General features: G+C 43.4%; 1 long non-coding RNA gene across 1 annotated transcript; it reads right to left on the bottom strand.

Moving 5' to 3' along the window:
* Positions 1-1,543: 1,543 nt before the first annotated feature.
* LOC115552746 (uncharacterized) lies at positions 1,544-5,428 on the bottom strand. Its single transcript, XR_003978369.1, has 3 exons — positions 5,335-5,428; positions 4,933-4,984; positions 1,544-3,201 (listed from the first exon to the last, which is right to left on the bottom strand). It is a non-coding gene; the product is annotated as an uncharacterized LOC115552746 (long non-coding RNA).
* Positions 5,429-12,087: the final 6,659 nt, after the last annotated feature.

Consider the following 12,087-nt stretch of genomic DNA (forward strand, 5'->3'; position numbering starts at 1 on the left):
AATTTGGCAGCCGGTACAAATTTAGTGTGACACAGCCATGATATAGGCTATTACTATTTCGATCACTTCTGAAAAGAAATGGGTGACACTGTCTGCAACTCTTCAAATTATTCTCTGTGGAGAGGCATCTGGAGAGCACAAGCCTCTGCAAAGTTAATCATTCCTATTGCGTGCATGAGTCGCGTATCTTCTCAATAAATAATTCAGATAACTTTATTTATCCCAGAAGTGGACAATTCAGTTTTCAGTTCACAGTCATGAATAAATAAACAAAATAAAAGCAATATAGCATTATACATCCACCATTGGGCCAACACTGCAACATGTCAAAAGTATGCTTTGTAACACATGAATTGCTGGCTGGCAGTAGGCATTGCAGCAAATCGACCAGGCGTCATTTTTTTACTTCTGACATTATACGCAAAGTTTTTACACGTGGCACACGTAAAAATATGACGTCTGTAAGCCCAGGCGTCAGTTTTTTTTACTTCAGAAGGAGAAGTAATATAGGCGTGGTGGAGGCGTTATTTTGACAGACGCTTTGGCCCCGTTGGCGTGCCATAGGCTAGATCGTGTGACGTCACACGCTTTACACACTATATAACACACACATACTGATTATTAAGTCCGTTGCGCTTGAGCTCACTAAATTCTACGCACTGCACCTCCCAGTCAATATAAGGTCTAATGAAATGTGACCGCATAGCCACTAGATGCCGCTCCATTACTGGGAGGGACTCATTTATTAAGGCAGTCGCTCCAGAGAGCTGACCTAACATAAAGGATGTATCCAGAACTCTTGATAATTATCTTCCAATAATAGTCTCACTGGCACTAAAACTATTTCTGTAAAATGTGTCTGTTTGCTGAATACAAATACTAGACTAGACAATAATAGACAAAAAATAGATCATTAGGCCTCCTATGCCTTATCCAGATTCATCAATGATGTGTTTCCCTCAAATCCCCCAATTAAATGGATTTACGAAGGATACAATCATTTAATACAAAAATGTGCCATTTTTGAAGTAACGTTGCTGCATTCAGTCGTAGCCCATTGCAAACGTTGGTGTTAAAATGTACACATTAAAGTTGGGTAAATAGTTCATATTAAGGTGATTTATTGAAAACCGTTCTGGGTGATCAACACTTCGATTTGTCTCTGTCTAAGCATATGGTCTAAACTTGCGTAAACATCTCGCCCCAGAGTTCTCCTGGTGAATCTCTAGGAAGGCCTTCATCATATCGAGGGGTCAGGCCCCCCCATCACCCCCTTGCTCCATAGCCCTACCCCGACCGGCTCTTTCAGAATGTAGGCCTCTAGGAAACACCTGACCCGTGCTTTGTGTCAAATTGTCTTCTGATTGAATAATTAGTAGGCTAATAGGATGTGCATTTACATTTGAATACAATAACGGTTTGGGTTTTCTTTTTTCCGGTTTAGCAGAACAGCTTGTTTAGCAAAGTGAAACAATAATTTATGTTTACATTTTTTATTAATTAATAGTTCTTCAGTTCTTAATAACCAACACAAAGGAAAGACAATTTTTCCAAGCCTTTTTTTATTCAAAGAAAAAATGTGATCCATTGTTTATACTTGCAACAAGGAGCACAATAAGTATATGTAAGATATTTTCTCTAGTAAAGACATCATCCTTCCCATAGCTCCACAGAGCATATATGGTGCTTTTAAAAGGCTGCTAAGCCCCGCCCCCAAGAACAGTATTTCCAGGAATCCCGCTTTCATGTTCAACAAGGGATTCCTGGGAAAACTGGACCCCGGGAGAAAGGGGAACAAGATCTTATTGAAAGCTTCATTTTCTGGGCACCTTATAATGGGAACACTTAATACAGATTTGACCGTAAACATTTGCTACTTTAGACATGCGTGGTTCTTCCTAATTTTACGTCCTCCGGTACAGTGGTGTCTGATACGTCCTCTTCAGCAGGCAGCTGGCTCAGTCCTCTGTCCCGAGCTACAGTGCTTCATCTCAGACTACCAGCTGACCAGAGATGCAGCACTGCACCATGGGCCAGAGGTATGGACCTGGGGTATGGACCTGAGATATCCATGGACCTGATGTATCCATGGACCTGGGGTATGGACCTGAGACATCCATGGACCTGGGGAATGGACCTGAGGTATGGACCTGAGGTATCCATGAACCTGAGGTTTGGACCTGGGGTATGGACCTGGGGTACTGACCTGAGGTATAGACCTGAGGTATGGAACTGAGGTATCCAAGGACCTGAGGTATGGACCTGAGGTATCTATGGATCTGCTTCGCAGCCAACTGACCACATGTGTGATGTGAACAATCATGCTTTAGCAACCAACCTTATCTTCTAATAACATCTTCCTTTGGCATCCGATTTAAAAAATAAAAAACTCATTAAGAAATCCATTAGAGTCTGCTAATTTTGATTGTTTTGTTCAATAAAGTTTGACTCTATTTGCGTGTAAATTGCATGAAAATTTTAACACAACCGAACTTAACAACAAATGTGTGTTTTGTTCACATTAAACAAACTATTTTAAAAAAGCCACAAGAAACATGATGGCAGTAAAGAGGAACGATTGTAATGTAATTTCATACCCTGCATACGTAGAGATAATATTGTCTGTGATAACACACATTGCTGAACAGGTGCAAACAGGAAATTTTGATTATTGATATCCTTTGGGATAACACCACAAACATTTCCTCTCTCTTCCTTTGCCATGAATCAATTGTGTGCTTGATTACATAGAAGAGAAAACAGCAAAACCCTTTATGACACGTTCTTAGTGCATGGTTATTTCAATCTTCAAACATGTAAGCAAACAGACAACCTTGTTTCTACTTACTTTAATAAAAAAATCATGCTGTGTCTGAAAGTTATAATTGGAGGGGTCATCCCTTTATTATCCATGCCCTCCCTGCTCTGTAACATCTGAAAAACCTCCCTGAATCACAAGAAGATAGACGGTTCAATTCCCTAACTCCCTAAATCACAAGGAGATGGACGGTTCAACTCGCTGAATCACAAGGAGATGGACGGGTCAACTCCCTGAATCACAAGGAGATGGATGGTTCAACTCCCTGGATCACAAGGAAATGGATGGTTCAACTCCCTGGATCACAAAGAGATGGACGGTTCAACTCTCTTGATCACAAGGAGATGGAGGGTTCAACTCCCTGCCGCCATGAGCTTTGACATCTGCAACAGAAGACGCAGATAATTTGTATAAATCATGAATTATAAAAAAGTAGCTTAAGAAAATGGAAAGCATCCTAATTTGATTTGAATGAACAAAGAAGATGGAAGCAGAAGAAGAGAGGGATCCAGTGAGAAGAGTCCTTCAGGGGAGCTCTGTCCCCTCCTACCTTTCCATAAAAGGACATTTGTATTTTGGGACTGCAGAAAGGCCTTTGAATAAACATTCCCCCTCTTGGCCTGCGATGGCTCCAAGTGATAGTTTTTCACTTCCTCCCCGATGCAGAATGCCTTCCTCACCCTCTCCCTCTCTCTTCCATCTCCCCCACCTCTTCTCGCTCACTACACACATTCCCTTTTCTAGTCACAGAGTCTGCAGACAGACATAAATGGAAATGCATAGAAAGAGGGAGGGCGAGCTGGAGAGACGGGGGAGAGAGGGAGAGAACACATACTTCTTATGAATTTCAAAGCGTGATCTTTTTCCTGTCTTCCTCTCCTTTGTTTAAGCAAGTCTATATTTAGCACACAGAAAGACACATTGCACATATATACCTTAAATATTTTGAAAGTTCGCAAATGTGATTTTAATAGTAAATTGTTTCTGCAGTGTTCAGCAGGTTTAAAGGGGCCGGCTTACTACTGCTTATTACTGCTTATAACTTCTGTTACAGAAAAGAAAAAAGTGAAACAAAGGCAGCTACACAATGTCAACCTGTCTATATTTCCAGCAGTATCTAATGTATGTCTATAGTATGGACAGAGCTAGAGTTAGCCATCCAGCTGAAACATTTCCTAATATGGCCATGTTAACCCTCTGCCGCCCCCGCCGCCGCCCCGCCCCCCATAACTCGCCCCTAGCCCCCCTCCCACAAACACAACCACACACACACACACACACACACACACACACACACACACACACACACACACACACACACACACACACACACACACACACACACACACACAACCATACACAGTTAACTTCTTATTGTGCCTCTAAAAACAATCCTTTCTCTCCTTTTACAAATTATCTTCACCCTAAACAAATTAATAAATCAAACTGCTATTGTAACAATTGTTCCTGGTTGAATCCATCCAGTGTGTCTGTGTGCGTGCATTTCTGCATGTGTGTTTAGGGTCACAAGAAGTTATGTGAAAGTCCCCTTTCCCCTCGCACCCTCAAGACTTCTGACTTCATAAACAAACAGATCAGTCCTCTCTTCCTGCCTTTCCTCTCTTCTATTATTCCTAAACATTTAGTTTGGTCATAAACATATTTGTTGTCACTCAATGTCAAGGCCAAAGAGTAATTCAATTTGCTTCCGGAAAGTGCAAGAGGTTCATAGTTAATGAATCAAATCATTACTTAAATTAACTGTATACACCACAGCTCATATTCCAGACATATGGACAAAGCGTATATACCATTACAGTGGGGATTGCATTAACAATATTACCATGATACTGACATTACATTTTTGTTTGTCTTTTTTTAAATTACATTGAAAAAGTAACAGGCTGTCAATTACAAACACATTAAGAAAATATAAGTATTGAGTAAAAATACATATTATAAGATGAATTATTACATGAACAGATTTTTTCGAGATCCGGAATATTGGTATATTGGTATATTGTATAGTATGAGATTATATGGAGATCCTGCCAATCCATAGTAGGAAACCTCTTCATTATAAACAACTGGACCAGATGTTGATGAGCTCTTACCTGTGCTCTCTCTCTCCCAGTGCGGCTCTCCTCCACCACTTTGTCCGAAGGCCTTTAAAGAAACAGCAAGGTTAGAATGGGTCAGGTTGTATACATGAGCGCATTGCTTTTTCAGCTGTACCCTAATGGTTCTGGAGGTTCCCCTTAGTGCACTTGTTGTATTGAACCGCCTCTAGCAGACCCTATGGGAGCCCAACGCATTGCGCTGCACTAAGCATATTTCACTAAGCAAGTGCATGAACGTTGCAAACCACTTCGTTTGGTCATATTTTCAGGGTTATTTCAACCGAAACAATTCCGAAAAACCTTTTCCTTTTAACATTTTAACAAAACAAAGATATTCTGATGACAATGTATATCTATTTTGATCAATCCCTTGAAGTGGTGATGGGCTTTCCGTACCTCAGTGGTTCTGTTCCTCCTGTTGTAGGCTCGGGGTCTTGGGGTCACTGGCTGCCCGCAGCGCCCCCCCCCCCCCCCCCCCCCCCCTCCTCGTCCCCTCCGTCTCCCCAGGTTCAGCTCACCAAGGCTGAACAAGTGTCCTGATGCCCAGACCACGGCTGGCTCTCCCTCTGCCTCCCATCTCCAACTCACTACCTTCTCAAGTCATTTATGAAGCGCCCTGTCAAGGAACCATTTCTACCGCACCTTATATGGTAACATGGGGATGGGCTTAGTGGGACCCGACCGAACCCCCACCAGCTCCGATTGGTTATTATCGTGGGACTCCCTTGACCTGGGCCCTGTGTTAATGTCTGGGAAGTTTGTGTTTGTATGTGTATGTGTATGTGTATGTGTATGGTGTGGTGTGGTGTGGTGTGGTGTGGTGTGGTGTGTGTGTGTGTGTGTGTGTGTGTGTGTGTGTGTGTGTGTGTGTGTGTTGTGGCGGGCAGTAGAGAAATGGATGAGTGGGAGAGAAGGAATGATGGAAAAGGAAACCACAAAAATCACCAAGAGCGGTCGAGAAACAGCTGAGAGTAAAGAGGAAGAACCAATGAGCTGACCTGAGAGGTAATCAGGCATTAGATTTAAAATGGGAGATAAAGGAGAAGGCAACAGGAACCAACGGCAGTGGGCGGAGCGGAGAAGGGGATTGTTCCTTTAATGAAAAGGGAGGGAAAATCTTTTGACAATTTCTTCTAAATTTGGACTTTTCTGGAGTAGCGGCGACTGGTCCGCCTCCTGAAGCACCAGCTGGGATCCATTAACCCGTCCTCTGGTAGTGTGTGAACGGTCAAACAGCACTTCAATAAAGACTCCTCCTCTCTGCCTCCATCCTGCTTACACACACACACACACACACACACACACACACACACACACACACACACACACACACACACACACACACACACACACACACACACACACACACACACACAGGGCCTTTATAACAAGTTATTATAACAAGTTATAACAAGTGTTGGACTTTATTGACTGCTGCTCGGTGTCTCCTGTGACCGATGCAGGTTTATCTGCTCTGCCAGAGAACTATCAGGCCTTCTGTGAATGGTTGGGTGTGGAGGGATGGGGTGAGCTGAACGGCCCTTCTTGGGATGAATAAAGACATCTGAATCTGGATCTGTAACACTTGTTGGCCCATATGGAAAGTGTAAGGGATGAAGATAGATTTGAATAAAAACAGAAATGAAGATACAGAATGAAGACTAACAGGGCAATATGTAAAATTGGAAAAGGTAAATACATAAACCACTGGATGCATGTGAGCAGACATACAGAACACGCTAGAATCAACTCTGTGTTATTGAGACACTGTGATCAAGATTTGGAGATTATTTTAAATGTTATTTACAGCAAGAGAAAGTACCACATTATTGAGTATCAGCTCATACAAAGAGGCAAATGACGATGAGCTAAAGTTGAATGTTTTGTGTATGAATGAATGAATCAGAGCGGGAAGCTTCACAGTCTGATTAAGTGATGCTATTGGTCAACGAATAAAGCTACAATAACCATATGAAATGCTATGCAGGCTTGATGAACACTTTTGTCATTTTGTAGATGTTTTTTTCAGATACACTCTTTGTATAGTTCAGTCATCAACACCTGGTTATAATCTGTCCAAATGCGGCTGATTATTTTAAGTTTATACAGAAGAATACCATTATTTCGCTATAAAGGCCAAGTTAAAAAGACAGTGAACTGTGTCAAAACAGTTAAGGAAGGACCCTGATGCCATTTTAAGTATTTTAAAATAGTGGGGGAATATCTTTTTTAAATGTGTAATGCAAATGTACAGTATGTATTGCCTTTATGTTTATGAATCAATTCAACCTTTAGTAGCAGTCCCTGGTACAGTATTGGCCAGTGATATTTTCCAATTTTGTTGGCGACAAAGAGAGAAGTTAAGAGTCACGGTAGCGAAAGATGCATTAGTACATCCCTGCTCTTTCTTCCTCAGTGTTGCTCTCCGCTTTTGTCTTAATAAGGCAATGTTTATAGAGCCGCAGTGTTTACTGCTGCCAAGAGCAGGCTGAGAGCTAGCAGTCAAGCATGGGCTAATATACACATGGAACCGTCTAGACAATGGCTGTACGTTACTCTAGACCAGGACTCTATATCAGGGATTCACTTGATATCAGAGTAGAATTCATTCCTGCGCACACATTCAACTATCACTTCCAATAGACTAGATCACTAGAATAGAGGGGTAGTAAACTTCAGGGGTAAATTAAGCATTGAAACAGAATGAGGTCATAGGGGAGAGAAAGATATTATTAATAACTGCACATTGCATGAGCCAACTCGTCGTATGCACAATATTTGGTGAGCCTGTGCCTGGGCCACTTTGAAGAGGATTTGGAAGTGATAACACCTGCGACAGTAGTCATTTGAAACTGTGACGGAATTGTTTAACTATCGACGCAAAACTTTACACATTACCAAAGGGCGATATCTCGATGGCCTACCGCGGTATGGATCCCTGGGGTTCTTTGACCTGTGAATGGTTGAATAATTGCAGGTCATTTGAACAATCGTATTTGCACTTATCATGCCATTTTGAACACAATATATAAATAAAAATATATACTTGGACATGATTACCCAGCATGTGTACCCCATTATGGGTCATTTGAGGTTGGTTTACAGTTTTCTCCAAAACTTTCAAGGTAACATCATGGATCCAAGTAAAAAGATTCAGCATGGCCAAACAGTACCAGATACCAAGTTTCAGGTATCTGGTACTTGTTTGGGGTTCAGGTTTGGAGTGGTTAATTTTTTTTGCCCAATTCCCTTTCAATATAAAATAATAATAATAAAATACAGGTCTGCAATGTTTGGTCTCTCAAAGTACCCTCTGCACCGAAACTTGCACCCTGAATTATACGTGCAGTGGGAGAGAAAGTACTTCAAGCTGCGTTCACACCAAAAGACACATTTGTCGCCCAAGTTCTGTCTGATGTAAATTATTTGTCTATTCTATTTCTGATGACATGTTTCAAGCTAACCACAGTTATGTATGGTTTCTTCACCTCATAATGGACAACACCATATAAGGTTTTAATGATTTTATAGATAAGTTAAAGACAAGTTTAAGGACCCATGGCATGCAGTATTTGAAGACGTTCCCGAAATTCAGCCTCGGTGCAGAATTACAGCCACTACGAGCCAGTCGCACATTGAGCTTTCCCCAAATGCGCCGTTTCGGTGTCTGTAGCATTAATTCAAATGAGGAGGAGAGAGGCGGGTCAAGGAGGAGGGTGGGGGTGTGGCCCTGAGCAGCTTGCGGCCACGGTACCATGCACCCCGTTTACAGTGGATGTATCGCAATGGCGAGGCGCACAGAGCCTTTGGCCGTGTACTGTAAATATTCTAGAACACTCCGGGTGCTCCGGCGTGAGTCCTGGAGCTCAATATCTAAATAATATCATATTATACATAGATATCTATATCATATAATATATATTATTATCACGGCCAAAAGCTGTGTGAGCCCCCAGACGATATTATGAATCTCAAACGACTGTGTCGGTTCTCAGACGTCTCTGGTTCTTCCACTTCCTTGGGGGGAGACGTGGCCGTGTGCGACTCCTAACCCTGCGTTCACACCAAAAGATGCATTTGCTGCCCGAACACGTTGACGCCGAAGTTTTGCGGCGCAGCAAATCAAGTTTTGCGGCGCAGCAAATCAAGTTTTGCGGCGCAGCAAAAGTTTTGCGGCGCAGCAAAGCTTTTGCGGCGCAGCAAAGGTTTTGACGCGCAGCAAAACTTTTGCTGCGCCGCAGTTTTGCAGCGCTGGAAGTTTCGCGGCACGGCAAGTTTTGCCCGCGGTGCTTCTGAATTCATTCACAACCATGGCCGACATTACGAGCATTGTATGTCTTTACCTGTTGTGGAAGAGGGAGAGACGTCGGAATGCCCGTCGTTTATGGGTTCATGAGACCATTCGGAGCCTGGAAGGCTGGTGCTGCCTGGCACCCAACTGGGTTTTGTTTGGGGTTGTTTTCTAGCCCTTTAGCATACTCATAGTTTAGTTTAACTGTAAACACAACTACACTACAGAATGCTGATTTGTGGGTTTTTCGAGATACTAAATAAATGTAACGGTAGTGAACTCTAGGTCACTCCAAGGGAGTAACACTGATTGGCTGTTACGGCATGTCACTCAGTGGCAGCGCCTCAGTGGCAACGCTGTTGAACGCTGATTGGCAGTCATCACGCGTTTGCTGCCGAAAAGTTGAAATATTTCAACTCGAGCAGCATTTGACGCGCCGCAAAATACGTGAACGCGCCCGCCGCCCGTGCCCGGCAACGGGCAAGGGCATGCCGCGCTGCAAATCAGATTTTGCCGCGCCGCAAATCAAATTTTGCTGCCGGTTTTCTAGGCAGCAAATGCGGCGGCAGCAAAGCAGCAACGCGTCTCTACATTCACTTCGAATGGGATCGTGCCGCGCGTCAACTTTTTGCATCTTTTGGTGTGAACGCAGGGTAACACTATGGGCTGGTGGATAATTCAACATATTTTTTATTTTTTTATTTTTTTTTGCATGGGCCCCCCCTCTGCCTTGGGCCCCCACGACTGCCTCACTTTCCCCCGCAGTCCGTCGGCCCTGCCCCCAATTCCTTCTCAACCATGGCTGAGATAACCCCCACTACGAGTTTCGTTGTGGAAATACCAGAGACGAGAGTCCAACGTGTTATGTGCCATAACACCAACAGCAGAACGGTTAAACAAATAACAAAGAAGTGTACAACACTTGCGTTACACTGTGTGTAATCACACACACACACACACACACACACACACACACACACACACACACACACACACACACACACACACACACACACACACACACACACACACACACACACACACACACACACACACACACACACACACACACACACACACACACACACACACACACACACACACACACACACACGGCCAGGGCCGGCGCTAGGCATAGGCGAAGTAGGCGGTTCCCTAGGGCGGCAAATGCGTTGGGGGCGACAAAAGCGTTAGGGGCGCCCCCTGGTGGCGGCCTTAATTAATAGATTTTAATGAAACAAGCAAACTAAAACATGCTGTCCAAACACGAAACACGAAACTCGAAATGGAACGGAGAATAGGGGGAAGGGGCGAACAGATATTGAATTGTTATTGAAACAATCACTGAAGCTCGCTAGTCTTGGAGTTACCGCTAATCAAACAATAATTCCCATAATGCGCACGGCTGTTACGTCCAAAGAGGCATATGCTTTGTAGAACTGGATCGGACCGAGGTGCGTTCGCTTTCACATCTCAAGCGAACCGTACCAGGGTTAGTTTGGAAGCGAACCGAGACCAGCTGTTCAGGGAGGTCTCGGTCGTCTGATCCGAAGTGAGGTGGTTGCATTCACACCAACGCAAACGTACCGAACCAAGGGGACCAAACTCATTTAGTGCGCACTAAAGGCTGTTGGTGTGAAAGCATGAATAAACTGCTGAAACAAAAGTATCGTCATGTGATCCAATGATTTCAACAATGTAACTGTATTCTAAATATCAACTATTTTAATTGTAACTGTAACGGAATACAGTTAGCTATAATTTGTATTCTGAATACGTAACGCCGGTACATCTATTCCGTTACTCCCCAACACTGTACATAGCTCCGGGACTGCACGTGGCGCTCGCACGGTCAAATGTAATTTATCTGGGCTGGCAAGGCAGAGAAAGGCCTTATGACGACAGAGGGGGAAATTCCAAAAACGGCACGCCTGAGCTTCGTTTTTTCCAAGACGGAGCAGAATGCCTAGTGCTCGTTTTACACCCAACAAAATTTCTAGCTACTGGGGGAGCATTGGTAGACTAGGGGAACTCATATTAATGTAAGAAAATGCTGTTACAAAAAAATGAAATTTCATGCCATGGGATTTTAAAAGACATGGCCTCTTTGCCATTTCCGTTTAAGCCAAGACAGACCAAAGGTTTACCTGGGTAAACACACGTGGCCTATTTACCATTCCGCCCACTCCCACTCCCACTCCCAATATGAATGTTTGTTTACCTGTGTTCAGCAGATGCTTCATGAACCACCTCCAGAACGCAAGCCCGTTTACCTTGTGTCTCAGCACGAGACCACCATACCACAAAGGATCAAATTAGTTTATTCCACATCAATTGACAGGCGGGTCATAACACCTCGAACAACAACCCCGTACTTTCTCTAATTAGAGCCAGCGGATTAGAGCCGCTGCTCCTTAAAGCCTGCCACACACATAAAGATTTTATAAATCTCAACCGATTTTTTATCTGTGGAGACCCCACACATTAAGATTACATTAACAGTTTTGATCGTATTGTGTGTGGTGTCCTGCGATATTCCAAACACAGCACACCACACACATAAAGATTTGTCTTCAGACGCACTAGAATCTTGTCCCTCAAGCAAGAAATCTCGCGTGAACAAACGTGATCTGACGTAGTACTCTGACTGACCTGTGGGGGCAGTCACACCAAAAATAGTCATTGAACTAACTACAAGAAGAAGTGAAGAAGAGCGAGTGTAAACCGGTGTAAACTCATGGAGGACCAGCTGGATACCGACTGCATGATGGTGGTTTTGGGATTAATCCTAACTGAAAAATCCCTTAACTTTAACTGTCTTCGCCATATTGGTGGTATTCAGGGATATCGTAGCCATG

This window comes from Gadus morhua, chromosome 10 (assembly GCF_902167405.1).
Source record: "Gadus morhua chromosome 10, gadMor3.0, whole genome shotgun sequence".
Taxonomy (NCBI): Eukaryota; Metazoa; Chordata; class Actinopteri; order Gadiformes; family Gadidae; genus Gadus; species Gadus morhua.